Genomic DNA, 17655 nt, shown 5'->3' on the forward strand with positions numbered 1-17655 from the left:
ACCACAATAGGCTACAATTTGGTTCATTCCTAGCACCAAAGATAAGCTTAAGGGTGCTCAGATGTTTGAGGTATGATAGAAAACCATTCTTTGGAGGTCTGACTTTTTGGACAAATTTCTTCTTACCTAATAAACATGCTTACCTACAGGGGACTGCATGTGCTCTTTATACTTCTGTACACCTCTCTGCTTTTGTCTTTCTTTGTTTTTGTTTTTTTTTTTTTGTAAATCTTTCCTCTGCTTCCCATCTCTCCTTGTTCACAGTTACAGATGACCGTTTATTTTTACTGGTGATGCTGCTTCTAGTCATAGCTAATAATAAACTTCACCAATTTTTATTAATTTTCTTTGCTTGTTATATCTTCTGTCACTCTCCATGATTTTTATGATTATCATCAAGTACCTGGTTAACTTTGACTATATACTGGTTATTATACTTAAAAAATATTTAGAGGATTAGTATGAGGCATAGAATGTTTATGCCTTCCTCCAGAGAGAGTGTAATGAGTTGAATGGGTTGAACTGTGTCCACCAAAATTTTAGATGCTAAAATTCGAACACCCGGTATCTCAGAATATGAGCTTACTTGGAAACAGGGTCATTGCAGATGTAACTAAGATAAACACTTTGGCAGGCCAAGACAGGAAGATCACCTGAGGTCGGGAGTTTGAGACCAGGCTGGCCAACATGGTGAAAGCTTGTCTCTACTAAAAATACAAAAATTATCCAGGTATGGTGGTGGGTGCCGGTAATCCCAGCTACTCGGGAGGCTGAGGCAAAAGAATTACTTGAACCTGGGAGGTGGAGGTTGCAGTGAGCAGAAATCATGCCATTGCACTCCCCCAGCCTGGGTGACAAGTGCAAAACTCTATCTCAAAACAAAACAAAACAAAACAAAACCCAATGAGGTCATACAGGAGCAGTGTGTGCCCTTAATCCAATTTGACCGTTGCCCTTATAAAAAGGGGGAAATGTGGACCTACATACACACACAGAGGGAGAACATCATAAGAAGTTTGGAGTTGGCTGCCATAATTAAGGGATGACCAGAAGTTAAGAAACAGGCCTGGAACAGATTTCTTCCCTTGCATTCAGAGGGAGCGTGGCTCCGCCAACACCTTCATCTTGGGCTTCTAGCTTCTAGAACGTAAGTTTCTGTTGTTTAAGCCACCCACTATATGGTACTTTGCTATGGTAGCCCAAGGGAACTAATAACAGAGTATTCACTTGCTTCCCCTTTGGGCAGGGATAAGGAAATCCATGACTTTGGCCACAAGTACATTCTATGTTCAGAAGTTGATACGGAACATTTAACCTCCCTTGCCCTCCTTCAACAAGCTAGTATACAGAGACAGTTACTGACTAAGTAGTCAAAGACAATAGAATTCAAGGGCAAAGTAGTTTGAGACCAGCCTAAGCAACACAGCAAGGCTCCGTTGCTACAAAAAATTTAAAAATTTAACTGGGCATGGTGGTGCATGCCTGTACTCCCAGCTACTCAGGAGGCTGAGGTGGAAGGATCGTTTGAGCCCAGGAGTTAGAGGTTACAGTGAGCTATAATTGTGCCATTGCACTCCAGCCTGAGCAACAGAGCAAGACCCCTGTCTTAGTAATGATAATAATAATAGTTATTATTATTATTCAGGGCAAAATAACAGATATGGGAAGTCCCTGCCAGTCAAGATGTAGCACTTTTCTTGTGTTGCATGTTCTACCACATTTTACACATGTGTTTGCAATCTCAGAATATTAGCAAGTGTCCTTTACCCTACACTACTCAGCCTGAGTAAAAATATGCTTTCATGGCCGGGTACAGCGGCTCACGCCTGTAATTCCAGCACTTCGGGAGGCCAAGGCAGGCGGATCACGAGGTCAAGGGATCAAGACCATCCTGACCAACACGGTGAAACCCCATCTCCACTAAAAATACAAAAATTAGCTGGGTGTGGTGGTGCACGCCTGTAGTCCCAGCTACTTGGGAGGCTGAGGCTTGACAGTTGCTTGAACCCCAGAGGTGGAGGTTGCAGTGAGCCAAGATTGCACCACTGCACTCCGGCTTGGCAACAGAGTGAGACTCTGTCTCAAAAAAAACAAAAACTTTCACAAGGATACATTTACAGTTTAATGAGCCAAGCAGCCAAGTGTCCTAAAGAGAGATCATTTGAAAGAAGGGATCAATATACTTTTTCCAGACAATTAAATATTTTAAAAAACAGCTTTTTTGTTAGATAACTAAACCAAAATTTTTAGAGATGCATTGAATGTGCTTAAAAGCAGATTAATAAAGGAAGCAAGTCCTTGACTATAATTGAAAACTTTTTTGATTAAAACTTTTATTATTAACCAACTTAATATACTTTTAGATTTTATCTAGGCTTCAGCAGAACATTTTTTCAAATTTTTCTGACTTTCCCTTGTCATCAGGCTAGTTTATAGGCTGCTTGTTTTCTGCCATGCATCTCCCCTATACCATCATGAATGTCTATTTGCATAATTCTTAGCCCCAGGCCTTGAACTATTATACAAACAAAAATAGCAATGCCTTATATCTGTATAGTGCCTTCGAGTACACACGGCACTTTAAACAGCAGAACCTCCCCTAAACCAACTTTACTAACTAACACACTTTACCAGATATGGCAACTTCTTATTTGTTGCGTGCCACGATGAGGACCAGCAGCTCTCAGGCCCTTTGTCAACAACCTGGTCACCTTTGTGTCCAACAACGGAGCGATTTCTGCAATGTCATGTTTGTCCTTAAAGTTGTTTAAAGTCCTTGTTATTGTAATTGTGTAATTTAAATAAATGTCCTATAAGCCAGTAACATTGGAGTACAAAAAGAAAGAGAATCGTATCTATAAAACCTAACACCAATATTTCAGAAGAATCAGAAAAGGTGAACCACAAAAAAAAATTAATTTCAAATTGGTTGCAAGGCAGACATTATAAAAAGGATTGAGAAACAAATTTGGAAGAATTCACATGGGTTGCTTTCTAAATGTCTATAAAATATTATTTTACTTTAAAGGCACAAACTATAAATCATAAACAATACAGTTTGTGTGTGTTTCCTCATCTTCCACTATGCATGGTAGGCAGAGTAATGCCCCCTCCACTTCCATGCCCAAAGATTTTTTTTTTTTTTTTGAGACAGAGTCTTGCTCTGTTGCCCAGGCTAAAGTATATGACACAATCTTGGCTCACTGCAACATCTACCTCCTGGGTTCAAGCAATTCTTATACCTCAACCTCCCGAGTAACCAGGCTCTTGCCACCACGTCCAGCTAATATTTTGTATTTTTAGTGGAGACGGGGTTTCACCATGTTGGCCAGGCTTGTCTTGAACTCCTGACCTCAAATGATCCACCTGCCTTCGTCTCCCAAAATGCTGGGCTTACAGGTGTGAGCCATTGCGCCTGACCCCAAAGATGTTTATGTCCTTATCCTATAAACATATTGCCTGCATGGCAAAAATGACTTTGCAGATGTGATTAAGCAAAAGATATTGAGATGGGGAGAAAATCCTGGATTATCCAAGTGGAAAATAACTATACATTTATGTGTTTAAGATTAAAATTTTTAAAAAAATTGTAGTATGTGTACATCCTTTAAAAAATCATTTTCTACTGAGCTGACTTTTTAATTCTTTGAGCAACTATGGCTTTATGTGCTTCAAACAAGAGTTACTGCTCTCTCTAGGATCCTATTTTATCCACGGGAGTTCTGTGGAGTCCATTTCACAGTTGTAGTCAAGGTTTTATTTTTGTCTCTCTCTTTGGCTTTATGACTCAGGTGGAGAAAGTTATTTCACTTCTTAGTAATTTTTATTTATGAAAAACTAGGTGCTTGGACTGGTTACTATATAAGGGACTTTTAAACTCTCAAGGTCTCTGATTTTAATATTTTCATCAAATAATTTGACTTCTCTCATCTGTTTAACTTGCAGCTGAAACCCTTAGGTGTATGTGTGGTTCAGCACTGATTTAACTTAACATTAAAAATTCTGTGCTTCACAGCTGTTGGATGCCCCTTAACCAAGGACTTAAAGCTCAAATATTTGAAGAACGCTGGAGTCAGGAGACCAGGATTTCAGATCTGACTGACACTAACTAGGTGGGTGTTCTTTGACAAATCTTTTAGCTTTCCTGGGCCTAGTTTTCTCATTATGAAGTTGGAGTCAGTAATCTTTAAGGTCCCTTTTAGCTCTACAATTCTATGATTCCATAATTCTGATTCTAAGAAAGTCCAGTTCTGATAAATGTATTTCTCTTCAAGGTGGGAAGAAAGCTATGATGGCTAAATAGGATAGCTATGCAGATTCCTGTATACTCCCATGAATAGCTTCTCCAGAGAATTGGAAGTGTCTAAGTCCTACAGTTTTTCATACAACTGTAAGTACTAAATTTAGATACAAACTACTTTTTGTCAAGGTAGACTTGTCTCAGTCATGGATTTAGCTCTCCATCCCACAAGACACAGGGAGTTTCCACTCGGTTATGGACATTGAACAGGATAGCAGGGTGGGCTGCAGTGTCTCACACATTAGGACAAATCAGACTTGAAAATAGATCAATCATAGTATCACCTGGTAAGTGCTGTGACAGCCTAAAAGTAGAATCCACACATAGGAGGAAGTGATTAACTGCAACTGTAGTAATGGCAAATGCTTTTGAATGCTGGTGACCCATTAGATGCATCCTGAAAGTTCTGAAGAGGAAGTTCAGGGTCAGGGAAGCATTCCAAGCAGAGAGCACAGCCTGTTCCAAATGCAGAGTTGTGAAAGGCATGGCATGTTTGCGAAAAGGTGGGAATTTCATCATGTATAAACAGAAAGCAAGTGAGATAGAAAGGACTGGGAAAGTACATGGAAGAAAAAGTGAAGGCCATTTAAGCAAGAAGGAATCCACTGAAGTTTCTACCCAGTGACACAGCATGATTGGATGCTATTTTTGAAGAGTTAGCTCTGAAAGGTACTGGGAGGATGCAGACTGGGCTGGGTAGGCTTGGTGGAAGGAAAAGAGAGAGGAAACTTTGAGACATAATGAACACTAAACAAAAGCAGTGGTGTTTGCAGCCATTTCAGAAAAGGAATCCATTGGCTTTTATAACTGAGTATCCTTTCTCAAAGCACCACCCTCTAACCCAGGAGGGGCTGCCATGGCACTGACTGTGTCTCAGCTCATTCTCAAGAGCAATGAGGCATATTTTACAATACAGAACTCCCCATCATCACCACTGGTAGCACACAAAAAAAATCACATTTTAAAAACATATTTAAACAGAATTTACAAGGATTCAACGGATTATGAAGTAGTTTCTTATCCCCCCTCACAGCTATGAATACATTGCAAAATCTAGGACAGTTAAATACTGTATTTAAATTCAGATGTGATATATACATATGTTACTTATTCTTTTTATAAAGATCTGCCCTAGTGAAATTTAATTAGCCTTTGCAAGTTTATATATTGTGCGTGTTGGAAGGGTGGTTTAAACCAAGCTGGTTGTTTTAACCCGACTAAATTCTCCAACCTCACCAGCAGAGAGGTGTGTCAGAATTAGATTTCACTAAAAGTGATAAAAAATCCAAATAACAATGTCTATAAAAATAGAAGTTTATCTCCTGGGTAAATAAATATGATCTGTAGCACAGAGCTGGGAGTTGGTAAAGCAGATTCACAAAGTCCTCGTCATCAGAAACTGAGGCTCCTTCTATCTTGCAGCTCTGCTGTCCACGCCGTAATTTCCACCTCATGATTCAAGATGGCGGGGACAGCCCAAGACATCGTTTCTTCACATATGAGGGGAAAGAGGAAAGAATGCAGACAGCTGCACCTCTTTAAGGGCTTCTTGGAATTCATATGTGACATTTCTGCTTGCATACAAGTAGAAAGAATATATTTACACGGCAGCAAGGGAGGCTGAAAAATAGACTCATTATTTTAGGTGGCATTACTTTAGCTAATAACGGGAGCGTCTATAACTAACAAAGAAGAGCTGAATGTCTATCAAAAGATAACTAAACTAGATGTCTTTGCTAGGAGGAGGAACTAGACAAAATATGGTAATGATAGTGGGGTCAAAATTAATTGCTATAGTAATCTAAATGACTGGTCAGTGACCAGCTTCACAATTTAAAACCAATTCTCAGCAGCTCGGGTATAAACTGCCTAGGAGATATATCAACTAGGAATATGGGAGTGGAATAGTTTGACTACTCGAGTTTCTTATGTAATGTGTGTGTGTGTATATATACACACACGCATATATACATACACATATATCATGTTTATATTGCAAAAAAAAAAAAAAAAATTAGAAAGGTAGGTGTGGTAGTTTATCTCCAGGATAGCTTCTCTCTTTATATACACAGAGGGGAAGCTCTGAAATCACATTTGTTCTTTGGAGAAAATAGAGATAAGAGGTGATATACGTTCTTTGCATCAGGCAGGAAAACATTTTATATTATTGTATCACCCACGCATCTTCACCTATACTGACCCCTAACTATGACCCTCTCCAATTCTCTTCTCCTTCCAGACTGATGCATATAGCACTCTGCTGCCATCCCAGGGGTTCAGTGTCACACCCAGCTTTGTCCACTCCAAGGGGCACTCACTGCTCCAGCACCATTTTTCCCACTTCATGCTCTATTTACCCACAGGGGAAAACAAAAACTAATCTTAATAAACCAACCTGCAGTTCTGGATTGAGAAATACTCATGGTTGATTGGTCATGCCTCTCTCCCAAGTCACATGAGAGCTTGTTTCCCCTAGAAAGCTTTTAGTGACTCAAATGAGTGAATGGAGAGGCTAGTTAAGGGAGATGACTTTGGACCATCAGGGACTCCTAGTGCTCTTTAAATAGTTTCACATGGAGATGACCTAGTGGGGGCACTTATCATGCTTGAACATAGTCTTGGCACCAACTTGTGTGTATTAACAACCTATATATTAGGTAGGCAGCTGTAAAAATTTTAGATAGGGCAGAAAAAGAAAATATTAAAATGAAAATGGTAGGTATGGCAGTTTGTCATCAAGATAATTGCCACCAAGTCCTTCCCTCCTCATATGGGCCTACCATTTCCCCATGGAGATGTGGAGTCTAGTCCTCCCCTCCCTCTTGAATCCAAGATAGCCTTAGGGATTTGCTTAAGCAATGAGTATGAAGCCTTGCAGTTTCTACTTGGGTCTCTTGTAATGCTTGCTTTTGGAAGGCTTACCTGGGAGAAACCAGCTGCTCTGTAGGAAATGCAACTATCCTGTGAACACCATGCTATGGGAAGCCCAAGCCATGTGCAGAGACCCTGGAGGAAGAGATTCAATGTGGCGAGTGACAGACCACATATATGAGGAAGCCATCTTAGAAATGGATCCTTTGTCCCACCCATTCCAGGTGAGGCCATGTGGATCAAGATGACCCCTTCTCAAATTCCTAACCTACAAAACATGAAGGGTAAAATAAAATAGGCATTAAGTTCCTAAGGTCTGGCATACATAGATAATAAAAAAGTAGTTTAGAACGAGAATGTAATGTAGGAAATGTGGATGAAAGATAAGCAAGAGGTAAGATAGGGTTGAAGGATTCAAAATGATCTATAAAACTATGAAGTCATCAGTATAAAGCTGAATTTCAATGAATGAAAAAGCCAGGTGATAGGGAGTCAATCCATCAAGTAAAAATGGAAAACATGTCTAAGGAAATAATATATTAACATAAAGACAACCTCTCCCAAAATGAAAATAATAATCTCAGCAATAAAGAAAACTCAAATAGCATTGCAAATACCCCAGAAGAATTGTGTAAAAACCAAAGTAACGTTAACAGAAACTTGGGGAGGAAAATCTCATTGACATTAGCATTCGCATTTCATATGTAATAACTATTTATTGAACATGTGTTTGGTCTAGAAGTTGGTAATATATTGATAGAGGAGACATAATTCTGCTATCATGGAGCTCACAAATATGTTCTATCTAATTTTTGTCCTAGAATGGTAACTCAATGACCTCTCCCATTATAAAGAAATACTGACACCTCTAGTTTGTACAGGAATAGCAACATCTCTACATTGTCAATATGAAGCCATATCTTTAAGAAAAGAAGACAAATATATCAGGAAAACATAGAAAAGCCAAGTGTGGAAGCTAAAATCTGAAAAAATGAAAGGATGCTAACACAGGGTCATGCCTTCTGAGAGGTTTGTTATCGATTGATGAGAGGTTGCAACACTGGATACAGAAGAAAGTTTCTCTTCCATATGGAGGGGAGCCTGCTACTGCTTTTTTGAAAAAGAGAAAAGAGGATTAAAGAAGAGGATCAAACAAGAAATAAACAAGAAAAAAACAAGAAGTGCATCTTGCTTCATATATTCCTGAAAATTCCTATATAATTGGAATCTGTTTTTAAAGCCCAAGTATATTTGTCATCTAGAATATCATAGTAACCCTTATGGTATATTGTCAAGAAAGCAAAATTCCACAGGCATACCTTCATTTTTAAAAACACTGATATAGACTTTCACATTCATAATTAATTTTGCTGAAAGTGGGGTCTCCCCATATTGCAATGCAATGGGGGATACTGGAGTTTTTAAAACTTCAAGACTCATTCGCAGCAGCAGCAAAGAATAAAAAGAGATACAATCACCGATGCTTCTACTCCTTCGACAGTTTTAGCCAGTTTTTTGAAGTAATCATCTGTTTTCTTTCCTCTAGATAAGTTTAACCTGCTTTATAAACTTTTTTCACTCTCAACTTCCCTCCTTTACCCCACCCATTGCCAATGTCCCTCTACCTGTGGCATTTCACACTTGGGGAGAGCTGCTAATGGTTGACAACAAAAGGACTGCTAATCACACCAATTAAGAGGTGTGAATGTCACTCGTTACCTTCCAGCTTTGTTACTGAACATGTTAATTACTAATTGTACAGGTGCAGGCTTTTAAGTTCACAAGGTTAACAGTGAAGCACAGCTTTGTTTGAGCTGTTGGTTTAAATATTGAAAAATCATGGGTAAAGGGCTGATCTACATTGAAGAATGAACGGATGCCATTGCTGTACTTTCCCAGATGGAAAATCTTTAGACTGACTTAGCAATATAATTGACCTTCAAGAAGTTATTCTCTGCGGTGAATCCACCAAAGAACAGGTGCTGTGGTTCTCTTCCTTTACAAGGAGAAGCAGGGCACTTCCCTTATGTCACAAGACTATGGAACTCTACCGGAAGGTCAGTTGAGGGTACTCTGCAAGAAGTGTGTAGAGTTCATTAAAAGAAAATCCTCTGGAGAGACTTTTTGTAAGCTCAAGGTTTCTATATTCATCTCTTTCTGAAAGCTTTACTCATTCATGATTCAGTATTATAGATATGTCCTTCGGACTTCTTTTTTAAAAGTTTTGCCTAACAAAACACCTGGAGGAGGGAACCTGTTTCAGAATCACATACCTTCAACTTGATGGGAATCTCAAGAGATCACACTGAGTGGCTTCCACTTAGAGAAGGTAACAAGACCACTTTACAGAGAAAGACAACAAAGGTCCAAGATATTATACAACTCACTCAAGGCCACTACATCAAGATTAAGTTGGATTTGCAAAGTGAGTTAGATTTTGGAAAAAGCTAACCTTCAATTGTTCTCCAGGGGAATGAGTAATTACTATGAGGAGCTGGTAATTTTTAGCTTGTCCTCAGGCCTACTGAAATATCTTTGCTCTTTCCTGCATCTGTAAGAGCAACTGTTGTTTTCAGTCATTCAAGTAGAAAGTGTGCGGTAAGTGCCTCTTCTATTTTTGTGGTAGACTCCACAACAAATAAAGAAAGTCTCTCTGGGAAGCCCAAGGGTGGCTTCTTGGAACATAAACTGCAAGATTTTGAGAGTTATTGTGCAATAGTAAAACCAGTTGATGGATTTGAGACCAGTGACCTGTGAGCACCATGCTCCTTGCTCATGATATATCTTTCTGGTTATCTGCCTGATAGCAAGGGATAAAAGTGGAGGAGTTATAGTAGAATGCCTAGGAGTACAGGCTGCTCTCTAAACCTAGGGGGTAAATCTAACCCTCCTTTAACCCATGATTAAATGAACGAATGAACTCCAGATTCTTCACATGTGCTTGGCACATTGTAAATTCTCAAGAAATCACTGCTAAACCTCTTATCCATGTAACCAAACACCACCTATGCCCCCAAAACCTATTGAAATAAAAAATAAAGATAAATTTGCATAAATAAGAATACATATATGTCAATAAACAAATAAATTCAAATTAAAATGTATGATTTTCTTCCTATTAAGTTAGCAGATTAAATGGTAATACACAAATTTTTCAAGATTTCATATAGAAGAGGGCCCACAAATTCTGTGCTAATAGAGATATATTTGTCTTTTGGTAGTATTTAATCAAAAGTGTTAAACATGGTAGTATTTAATCAAAAGTGTTAAACATATATCGTAGTAGACAGATTCTTCAGGTGGCCTCCATAACCCCACATCCCAGTGTTCATGCCCTCGTGTTATGTCCTCCACTGAAGTGTTACTAGACCTTTAGCTTATGTCTAGCCAATAGAATGAATGAAGCAAAAGAGACAGAATGTATGTGATTACATGAATAACTGTGGAGCAGAACTGCTCTCTCAGTTTGGTCTGCTCACTCCAAAACTGCGAGGGGAGAGAAAAATAAATTTCTAGCCTATGTAAGCCTCCATACACGGGGTCTCTGTTATGGCAGCTGAGCCCAAATCCTGACCAATGTAAGAGGTTAAGGAGCCGCTCTACAACACGTTGATCTCTCTTCCTACACCTTGTTGTCAGCTCATGGTCTGAAGTTTGCTTTTAGTTTCCAGCATCATGTATCTCCTGATTACTCTCTTTAAAGGTACAGATATTGGATTCATCTAATAATCCTCCATACAATTTGAGCTCTAGAGGTTTTAGAACACTTACTGGAACTTCAAGGTAAATTGAATCTATCTAGCTGACACCCAAATGATTTCTTTTTTTATTTTTTATTTTGAGATGGAGTCTCACTCTGCCACCTAGACTGGAGTGTAGTGGCGTGATCTCGGCTCACTACGACCTCTGCCTCATGGGTTCAAGCAATTCTCCTGCCTCAGCCTCCTGAGTAGCTGGGATTACAGGTGTGGGCCATCACACCCAGCTAATTTTTGTAATTTTTTTTTAGTAGAGACGGGGTTTCACTGTGTTGGCCAGGCTGGTCTTGAACTCCTGACCTAAGGTGATCCGCCCCCATTGGCCTTCCAAAGTGCTGGGATTACAGGCATGAGCCACCGCACCCGGCCCAGTAATTTCCAAACACATTTGTTCAGTAATCTTGTACTTACATATCCTTATTCTGAGAAATTGAATCGGAATGATTGGTTTGCTCAACAGCATTGAGCAAACACAGGCACAGTCCCTCTTATTCTGGCTGATGCAAGCAGATGCACCCTCGTTTGGAAAGGTGCATTGTGTGACAACAGTTCATAATAGATAGGATTTGATGATGGCAATGTCCGCAGCTGTTGGCTGTGAAATTTCTTTTTAAGAGAGTAGTTATAATTTAGGCCAGAAGTGAAAGACTATTGCAATTAGGGAGGTAAATTAAAAGGTTTAAATTACCTTGTATGGCATGGGGTCTGTATTCCCAGCTATCTGTCCTCCCAGTATGGTGTAAATCACCTTGTCTAGATCAGGAGATGGTGCACTGGAGACTCAGTCTTGGGGAGCATACGGGGAAGGAAGAGAAAGGGTGGATCTGAACTTCGTTAGTTGGCAAATACAGTTCTTTTCTTGGTCTCCCCGGAAATTCATAAGCCAAACAACAAGCAAGGTGGAAAAGGCCAGTTTCCAGCACAAGCCATGCGTCCCAGGAAGGACACATACATAAGCAAAGCTCAGGTTTGGAGCAGTTCGGTGCATGGGTCAGTGGGAAGGAGGGGACTGGTGTTGCAGGAAGACACAATGGCTTTGCTACACACCATAAGTGTAGTTGTGGGCCGCAGAGTCGCTCGTGTCATTTTGTGTGCAGTAATGAAGCCTGACGAGAGGTCTCCTGCTTGCAGATAGCAGGCTGTTGTCCTAAAAATGCAAACCATCGCCTCGGGCCATGGAATCGGGAACAGGCAGAGGACAGAGGCTCCGGCTGGGCACCCCACGGCTCGTCCTCCCTTCAGCACTCGCGACTTGGATGTAGAAAGCTAGTCTTTACCCTTGTACATAAGGACACAGAAGGAAGATTTTTTTTAAGGTGTCCCAGAGACCAATGACTTTAATCCGGATTTTTTGCAGAGAAGATAGAGGATGAGGGATGCCTACCAGCAATCCTCAAGCCTCCTGTGTTTTCTCATGCAAAATAAGCTTTTGAACTTGAAAGTCTCTTGTTCACCTCCTCCCCCAGTGTCTTCCCCCGCAACACCCCCATCCTTTCTTTTCCTCTCTGTAGAGTACGAAAGCTGTCGCAGCCACCTTTGGCAAGGCTTTTTTTTGTAACAATGGTTCATTAATATTCGATGGGGCAGGCATGCCAGGAGATAGCAGGGGTTCATGACCTGGAGGGGGCCTGGCACCGCAGACCTTTGGAAGTTGCCAGGGAGGAGGAAGCCCCTCTGCCCAGCTCTGGATGGGCACGCTGGGGCACTGCTCTGAGAAGCTGCCCTATATCCCAAGGCCGGTAGAAACCAGGCCTGGTCTTTGGTAGCTCTGCCTGGGCCTGAGTTGGCTATGCAAAGGGAGTTGTCCCTTTTTACAGTGTTTGTTTGTTTACTGTTTGTTTTTGTTTGTTGAAATGTTGCCTTCCTGCTTCCCAAGCAGCCTGCTGGTCCCAAGGCTGCAAAGATGTCCTTGACTCTTGAAGCAGGCAATTTGTGAGTTCTAACCTTGTTCCCCACTCACTCTGAGGGACTTTATTACCCACCATCTACATTTCAGAAACCCTCCTTCTCCCTCATGTCAGTCTCCTTGGAGGCACACCCCTGAAGTGGGGAAAAAATGCACTTTTCCTTGTGTTTTCAGGCATCTATTATTTCTATGGAATTCTTGACAGACAACAAAGAATTAAAATAAAAAAAAAAACCTGTCGATTTTCTGCTGTCAAGGAAACAAGCTGTTCTCCCCATTTAAGACTCCCTCGGTAAGCCTGGTGAAAACTTTATTAAGAATTGATGAATACATTCAGTCTCTCACAAAAGTCACCTGGAGTCGTTTCTAGAACAACACGCTGAGGGGAGAGCTTGCTGAATCTGTGATTGTGAGTGCCGGCTGTAGTGAGTGACCCTGGTTTTCTGAAAGGCCTGGCAAGGGGGGCTGACCGAAGCCGCGTCTCCACGCGAGGATGCCACTGTGTCTCTCCAGGAGGAGGACAGCACAGACATCCACAGGGGCGAAAAGGCAGGACACCTTTCCTCATCCATTTCAAGGTCCATGGCTGCTATCTTTGTAACAAAAAAAGACAGACGAAAAAGGGAAAAGCATAACAAATTTGTTTAATCAAAGTTTTATGTGAGACAAGAGACTTTACACATGAAGACCCAAGGCCTAGAAAAAACTGTATTTTTATGCTTAGGTTTCATGAAGGATGGACGACCATGAAGAAATGTGATTGGACAAAAAAGGGTCTTACCTGATGGTAACACATTGGAGGGAACTTAGCGAGACCTGTGTGTTCGGATTCTTCTTGGCCTTCCTGTGTGGCCTTCCTTCGCCACTCCACCCATTACCCTAAGGTATGGGTAAGACCCTTTTGGAATGAGGGTCTTATGGCCTACTTTCATGGGAGCTAGGTTAGAGAGTGACCTCTGTAGGTTTTGCAGCTTGCTATGGGGGAGAGAAGTTCTAGTTTGTATGATCTGCTTTGGGGGGAAAATGGGAGAAGGAGAAAGAAGGGCAAGAGAAGTTCAGAGAGAATTTCATGCTTCTGAGGCCCTGCTGATCCCCTTGTAGAATACTTAGCAGACTGAAGAGTCATACTTTGGGCTATCCTGTTCTAAGCCCCAAAACCTTACGACTGTGTGGCATTTTGTAGTTCATAAGTCCTTCTGCTCAAACCACCACAAGTGGTTCCCCAAAAACCCTGACAGTAGCTTGGGTACGCAGAGCACAGGGGAGGCACAAGAAGATAAGGTGGGAGGCAGCCAGTCCGCTGCCCTGCTAAGATTTCAAGTACAGGACTGAGCCTGTATCCGCCTGTCTCTGAACTTCTCTATCTTGCTTTTGCACATTTCTCTCTTGATTTGTATTACTCATTTGCTAATCATTTTTTTTAATTCCACTTTCTGGTGAAATTCAGCAGGCAATTCAAGCTTTTCACCCGGCTGTGCTCATATCCTCACTGACTCCCTCTCTTCTTCTTGGTTAAGAGCCAATCTTTCCACAAACCACTCTGATTTCAGTACAACTTAGTAAAACTGAACTGTCACCTCTTTGGCAGTACACTGGTTTTCAGAGTACTGGTTTCAGATTTAAACTTTGTTCTCTTAATTGAACCTCACAGCAATCCTGTGAGGTAGGGATTCTCAGCATCATTGTCAGGTAAGGCAGCTTTACTCAGGCAACTGGAACTTTACTTTCTTCTTGGTAGTCCTGCTTCTCCACCACTCCCAGGCATTTGGCTGGCAAGTGGGGCTTGTTCACAGATGCATAAGACCTGTTTTCTGTTTCTATGAAGCCTGTAAACCAACAGATAAGCTATGATATCTACACAAAAAATATAATTAAAGGTAGAATTGCATTCCTTTGAAAAGAATATGAGCAAATCATTATATTATTTCAGAGAAGAGAGATTGTTTTTGGTGGAAGAAATATGTTTGAGTGGTTGGTCAAAGGTGGCCTTTTGCATCACAGATACCTGGGCTGAATCAGCCTCACTATCTGCTGGCTACTGACTTGGGACAAGTTATTTAACTTCCTTGAGATTTAGATTCCTCATCTGTAAACAGGTTTGTTATACATACAGCATTTCCATGGGGATTAAATGAGATAATGTGTGTAGCTTACTGAGCCTAACACAGAGTGAGCACTCAATGAATGGTAGCAATTATTGGAAGACTCTCCATGCATGAGGACTTTGACCGCTAGAAATAGGACAGATGACATTCTGATAAGGGAAGACCCAACTATTTATGCTTCATATTCTAAAAATGCATCGTGATAAAAGTCCTCTTGCAAACCAGGTCATTACCAAGATAGTTAATTTGACTTTGTAAAATGCACCTGGCAGGGGAGGATATTGGCCTCAAAATTAAACTAATGCCACAAACAGGGAAAAATGTCTCCTCTTTGTTGTTTGGACAAATGTATTACGCTGATGACATCCATGGGTTAAGATCCTTAACCAAGATAGTTAATTTCCCCACCAGGTGCATTTTACAAAGCGCTATCACTTTTTCATTTAAGTCTCTCTATGATGGCTTGGAAGGTTGTTGTTATCTTCTCTGAATAGGAGAGAAAATAGGAGCCCTGAGAGATGAAAGAACTTGCTCTTGATTATACTCTTAGTAGCCATGCTGCATTCCTTTTTCTCATTCCTGCTCAAGACTTCTTTCCTTGAACCCATTTTGTGTCACTTATGTTTATCTAGCACTAACAGTGTACTAAGCATTGCTCCCAACACCTTATAAATGTTAAGATATTTAATCCTTATGCATCTCCTTGAAGTCAGTCCAATCATTATCCTGCAAGTGAGGGAACTGAGGCACAGAGAAGGTAAGTAACTTGCACAAGTTTTCATAGCAGTGAGAGGCAGAGCTGGATTCCACCCCAGCTGGGCTGGCTCTGGAGCCCACATGCGGGACCACTGATGGACTCTTGCCATGAAATTCCATGTCTCTCGGGGTATGCTCTGCTCTGTGTTCTACAGTTTCCCTTATATGATGCCTTCTGCCTTGTTCCAAACTGAGTAAGAACCAGCCTGAGGCAGATAGGTCGTCAATAGGTGCTTGCAACACTGGGAAGCTCCCCTCGGCAAGGAGAGGGCAACTCGCTGCTACACTGTAGCGTATTCCCAGGCTCCCTCTGATCAGGAGTGATGTGGCTGAGAGGCTGCAGGAGTTAAGGTGCTGGGGCAGGTAGGGTGGGGAGAATGTGAGATTTGCAATAAGCAGACCGGGGTGGAGACCATGTAGGGCTGGGCACTTGCTCCTTTGGAACCTACAGCAAATCACTGCAACTTTTTGGTTTTAGGTACAATAGCTGAAAAAACAATAGGGGCAATATCAACATTTTTTTTCACCTGCCTCACACATTGTTCTAAGAATAAAATAAATCTAAGAATAAAAGAATAAAATAATTTAAAATAAAATGGAGACTTTAAAGGATATACAAATATGAGTCACCCAGAGGACTCAAACTATTTTTAATGTGAAATATAAATCCTGATTTGCCTAATTGGCTAGAGTGGCTAGTGGGAATAATTTGTTTCTATAACTGAACCCAGACCAGATCTCTAGAGACCAACTTTCTTTTAACCTACATTAGCTTTTTAATCCATTGAGTTATCTGCACCAACACCTGAGTAGTGAGTTTTAATGACTGTATCACAACCCTAGACTTAGGAGAGGATCTTAACCCATGGATGTCATCAGCTTCTTACATTTGTCCAAGCAACAAAGAGGAGACATTTTTCTCTGTGGCATTCGTTTAATTTTGAGGTCAGTATCTTCCCCTATCAAGTTAAGGTATAGAATGAGGTCACATTGATTTCAGTGTCCAAATTACAATAACTACATTTTCATCCAATTTCTTCCTTCCCTGTGGTGTTCCATGAAAAACCTAAGCCTCTCAGGAACTGAAGCCCGAAGTGCTTAGTCATCCGAGATATATATTACCTTACAGAGGAAGAAACTGGAACATTTGTTCAGACTGCAGAAGAGCCCCTTTCTCTGCTGCCGTTGCTGCCATCAACAGTAAACACTAGAAGTTTAGGAGCTGAAGTCCCATTGATTGACAGACCGCTCTGTCAAGACTCTATGGAATCAATGGTAGTTTCTCAACATGTGCTTTGGGGAAGAAAGCAAGACAACTTATCTGAGGTTCTCTATATTCCAGGAGGCCTGAACCTGCAGGATTAGATACCCAGGTGAGCAGCTGACTCAGTTCTCACACCTGCTTCCCTGCTCTCATTCTGGAGTGACTGCCAGAAGGAGATTGAGCCTCAGCCACCTGGCCTAGGGCCAGTCCTCCTCTCCAACAACCCAGATCCTGGAGTTGTGTGCCTGGTTTTGGACTCTGCTTTCCCTCAAATGACTTTCCCTCTAGAGAGTCCTTTCATCTCTCCTGCAGGCAGCATCTGTTGGATTCACTAGTCCAGGATTAATCTATGGCCAGAGGGCCACATCCAGCCCACTACCTATTTGGTAAATAAAGTTTTGTCAGAACATAGCCACGCTCATTGCTTTACATACTGTCTGTGGCTGCTTTCTCACAGCAGAGTTGAGTACCTTGTGGCCCACAAAGCCTAAAACATTTACGTTTGTATATTAATAGATGTCTATGACCCTTAAAAATGCTATGATGATATTGCTTATCAAAGATAAATGTTCTTGTTTCTCTTGTTCCTATTTCTCTTCCTTCTAAAAGATTCTGTAGTCAAATAAATGGATAGATGTAAATGAATGCAGGTGGGAGGGGTGACTCCAATCATCAAAAGCAACCATGCTCCGGGT

The sequence above is a fragment of the Colobus angolensis genome, unplaced genomic scaffold (assembly GCF_000951035.1).
Source record: "Colobus angolensis palliatus isolate OR3802 unplaced genomic scaffold, Cang.pa_1.0 Scaffold92, whole genome shotgun sequence".
NCBI classification, from domain to species: domain Eukaryota; kingdom Metazoa; phylum Chordata; class Mammalia; order Primates; family Cercopithecidae; genus Colobus; species Colobus angolensis.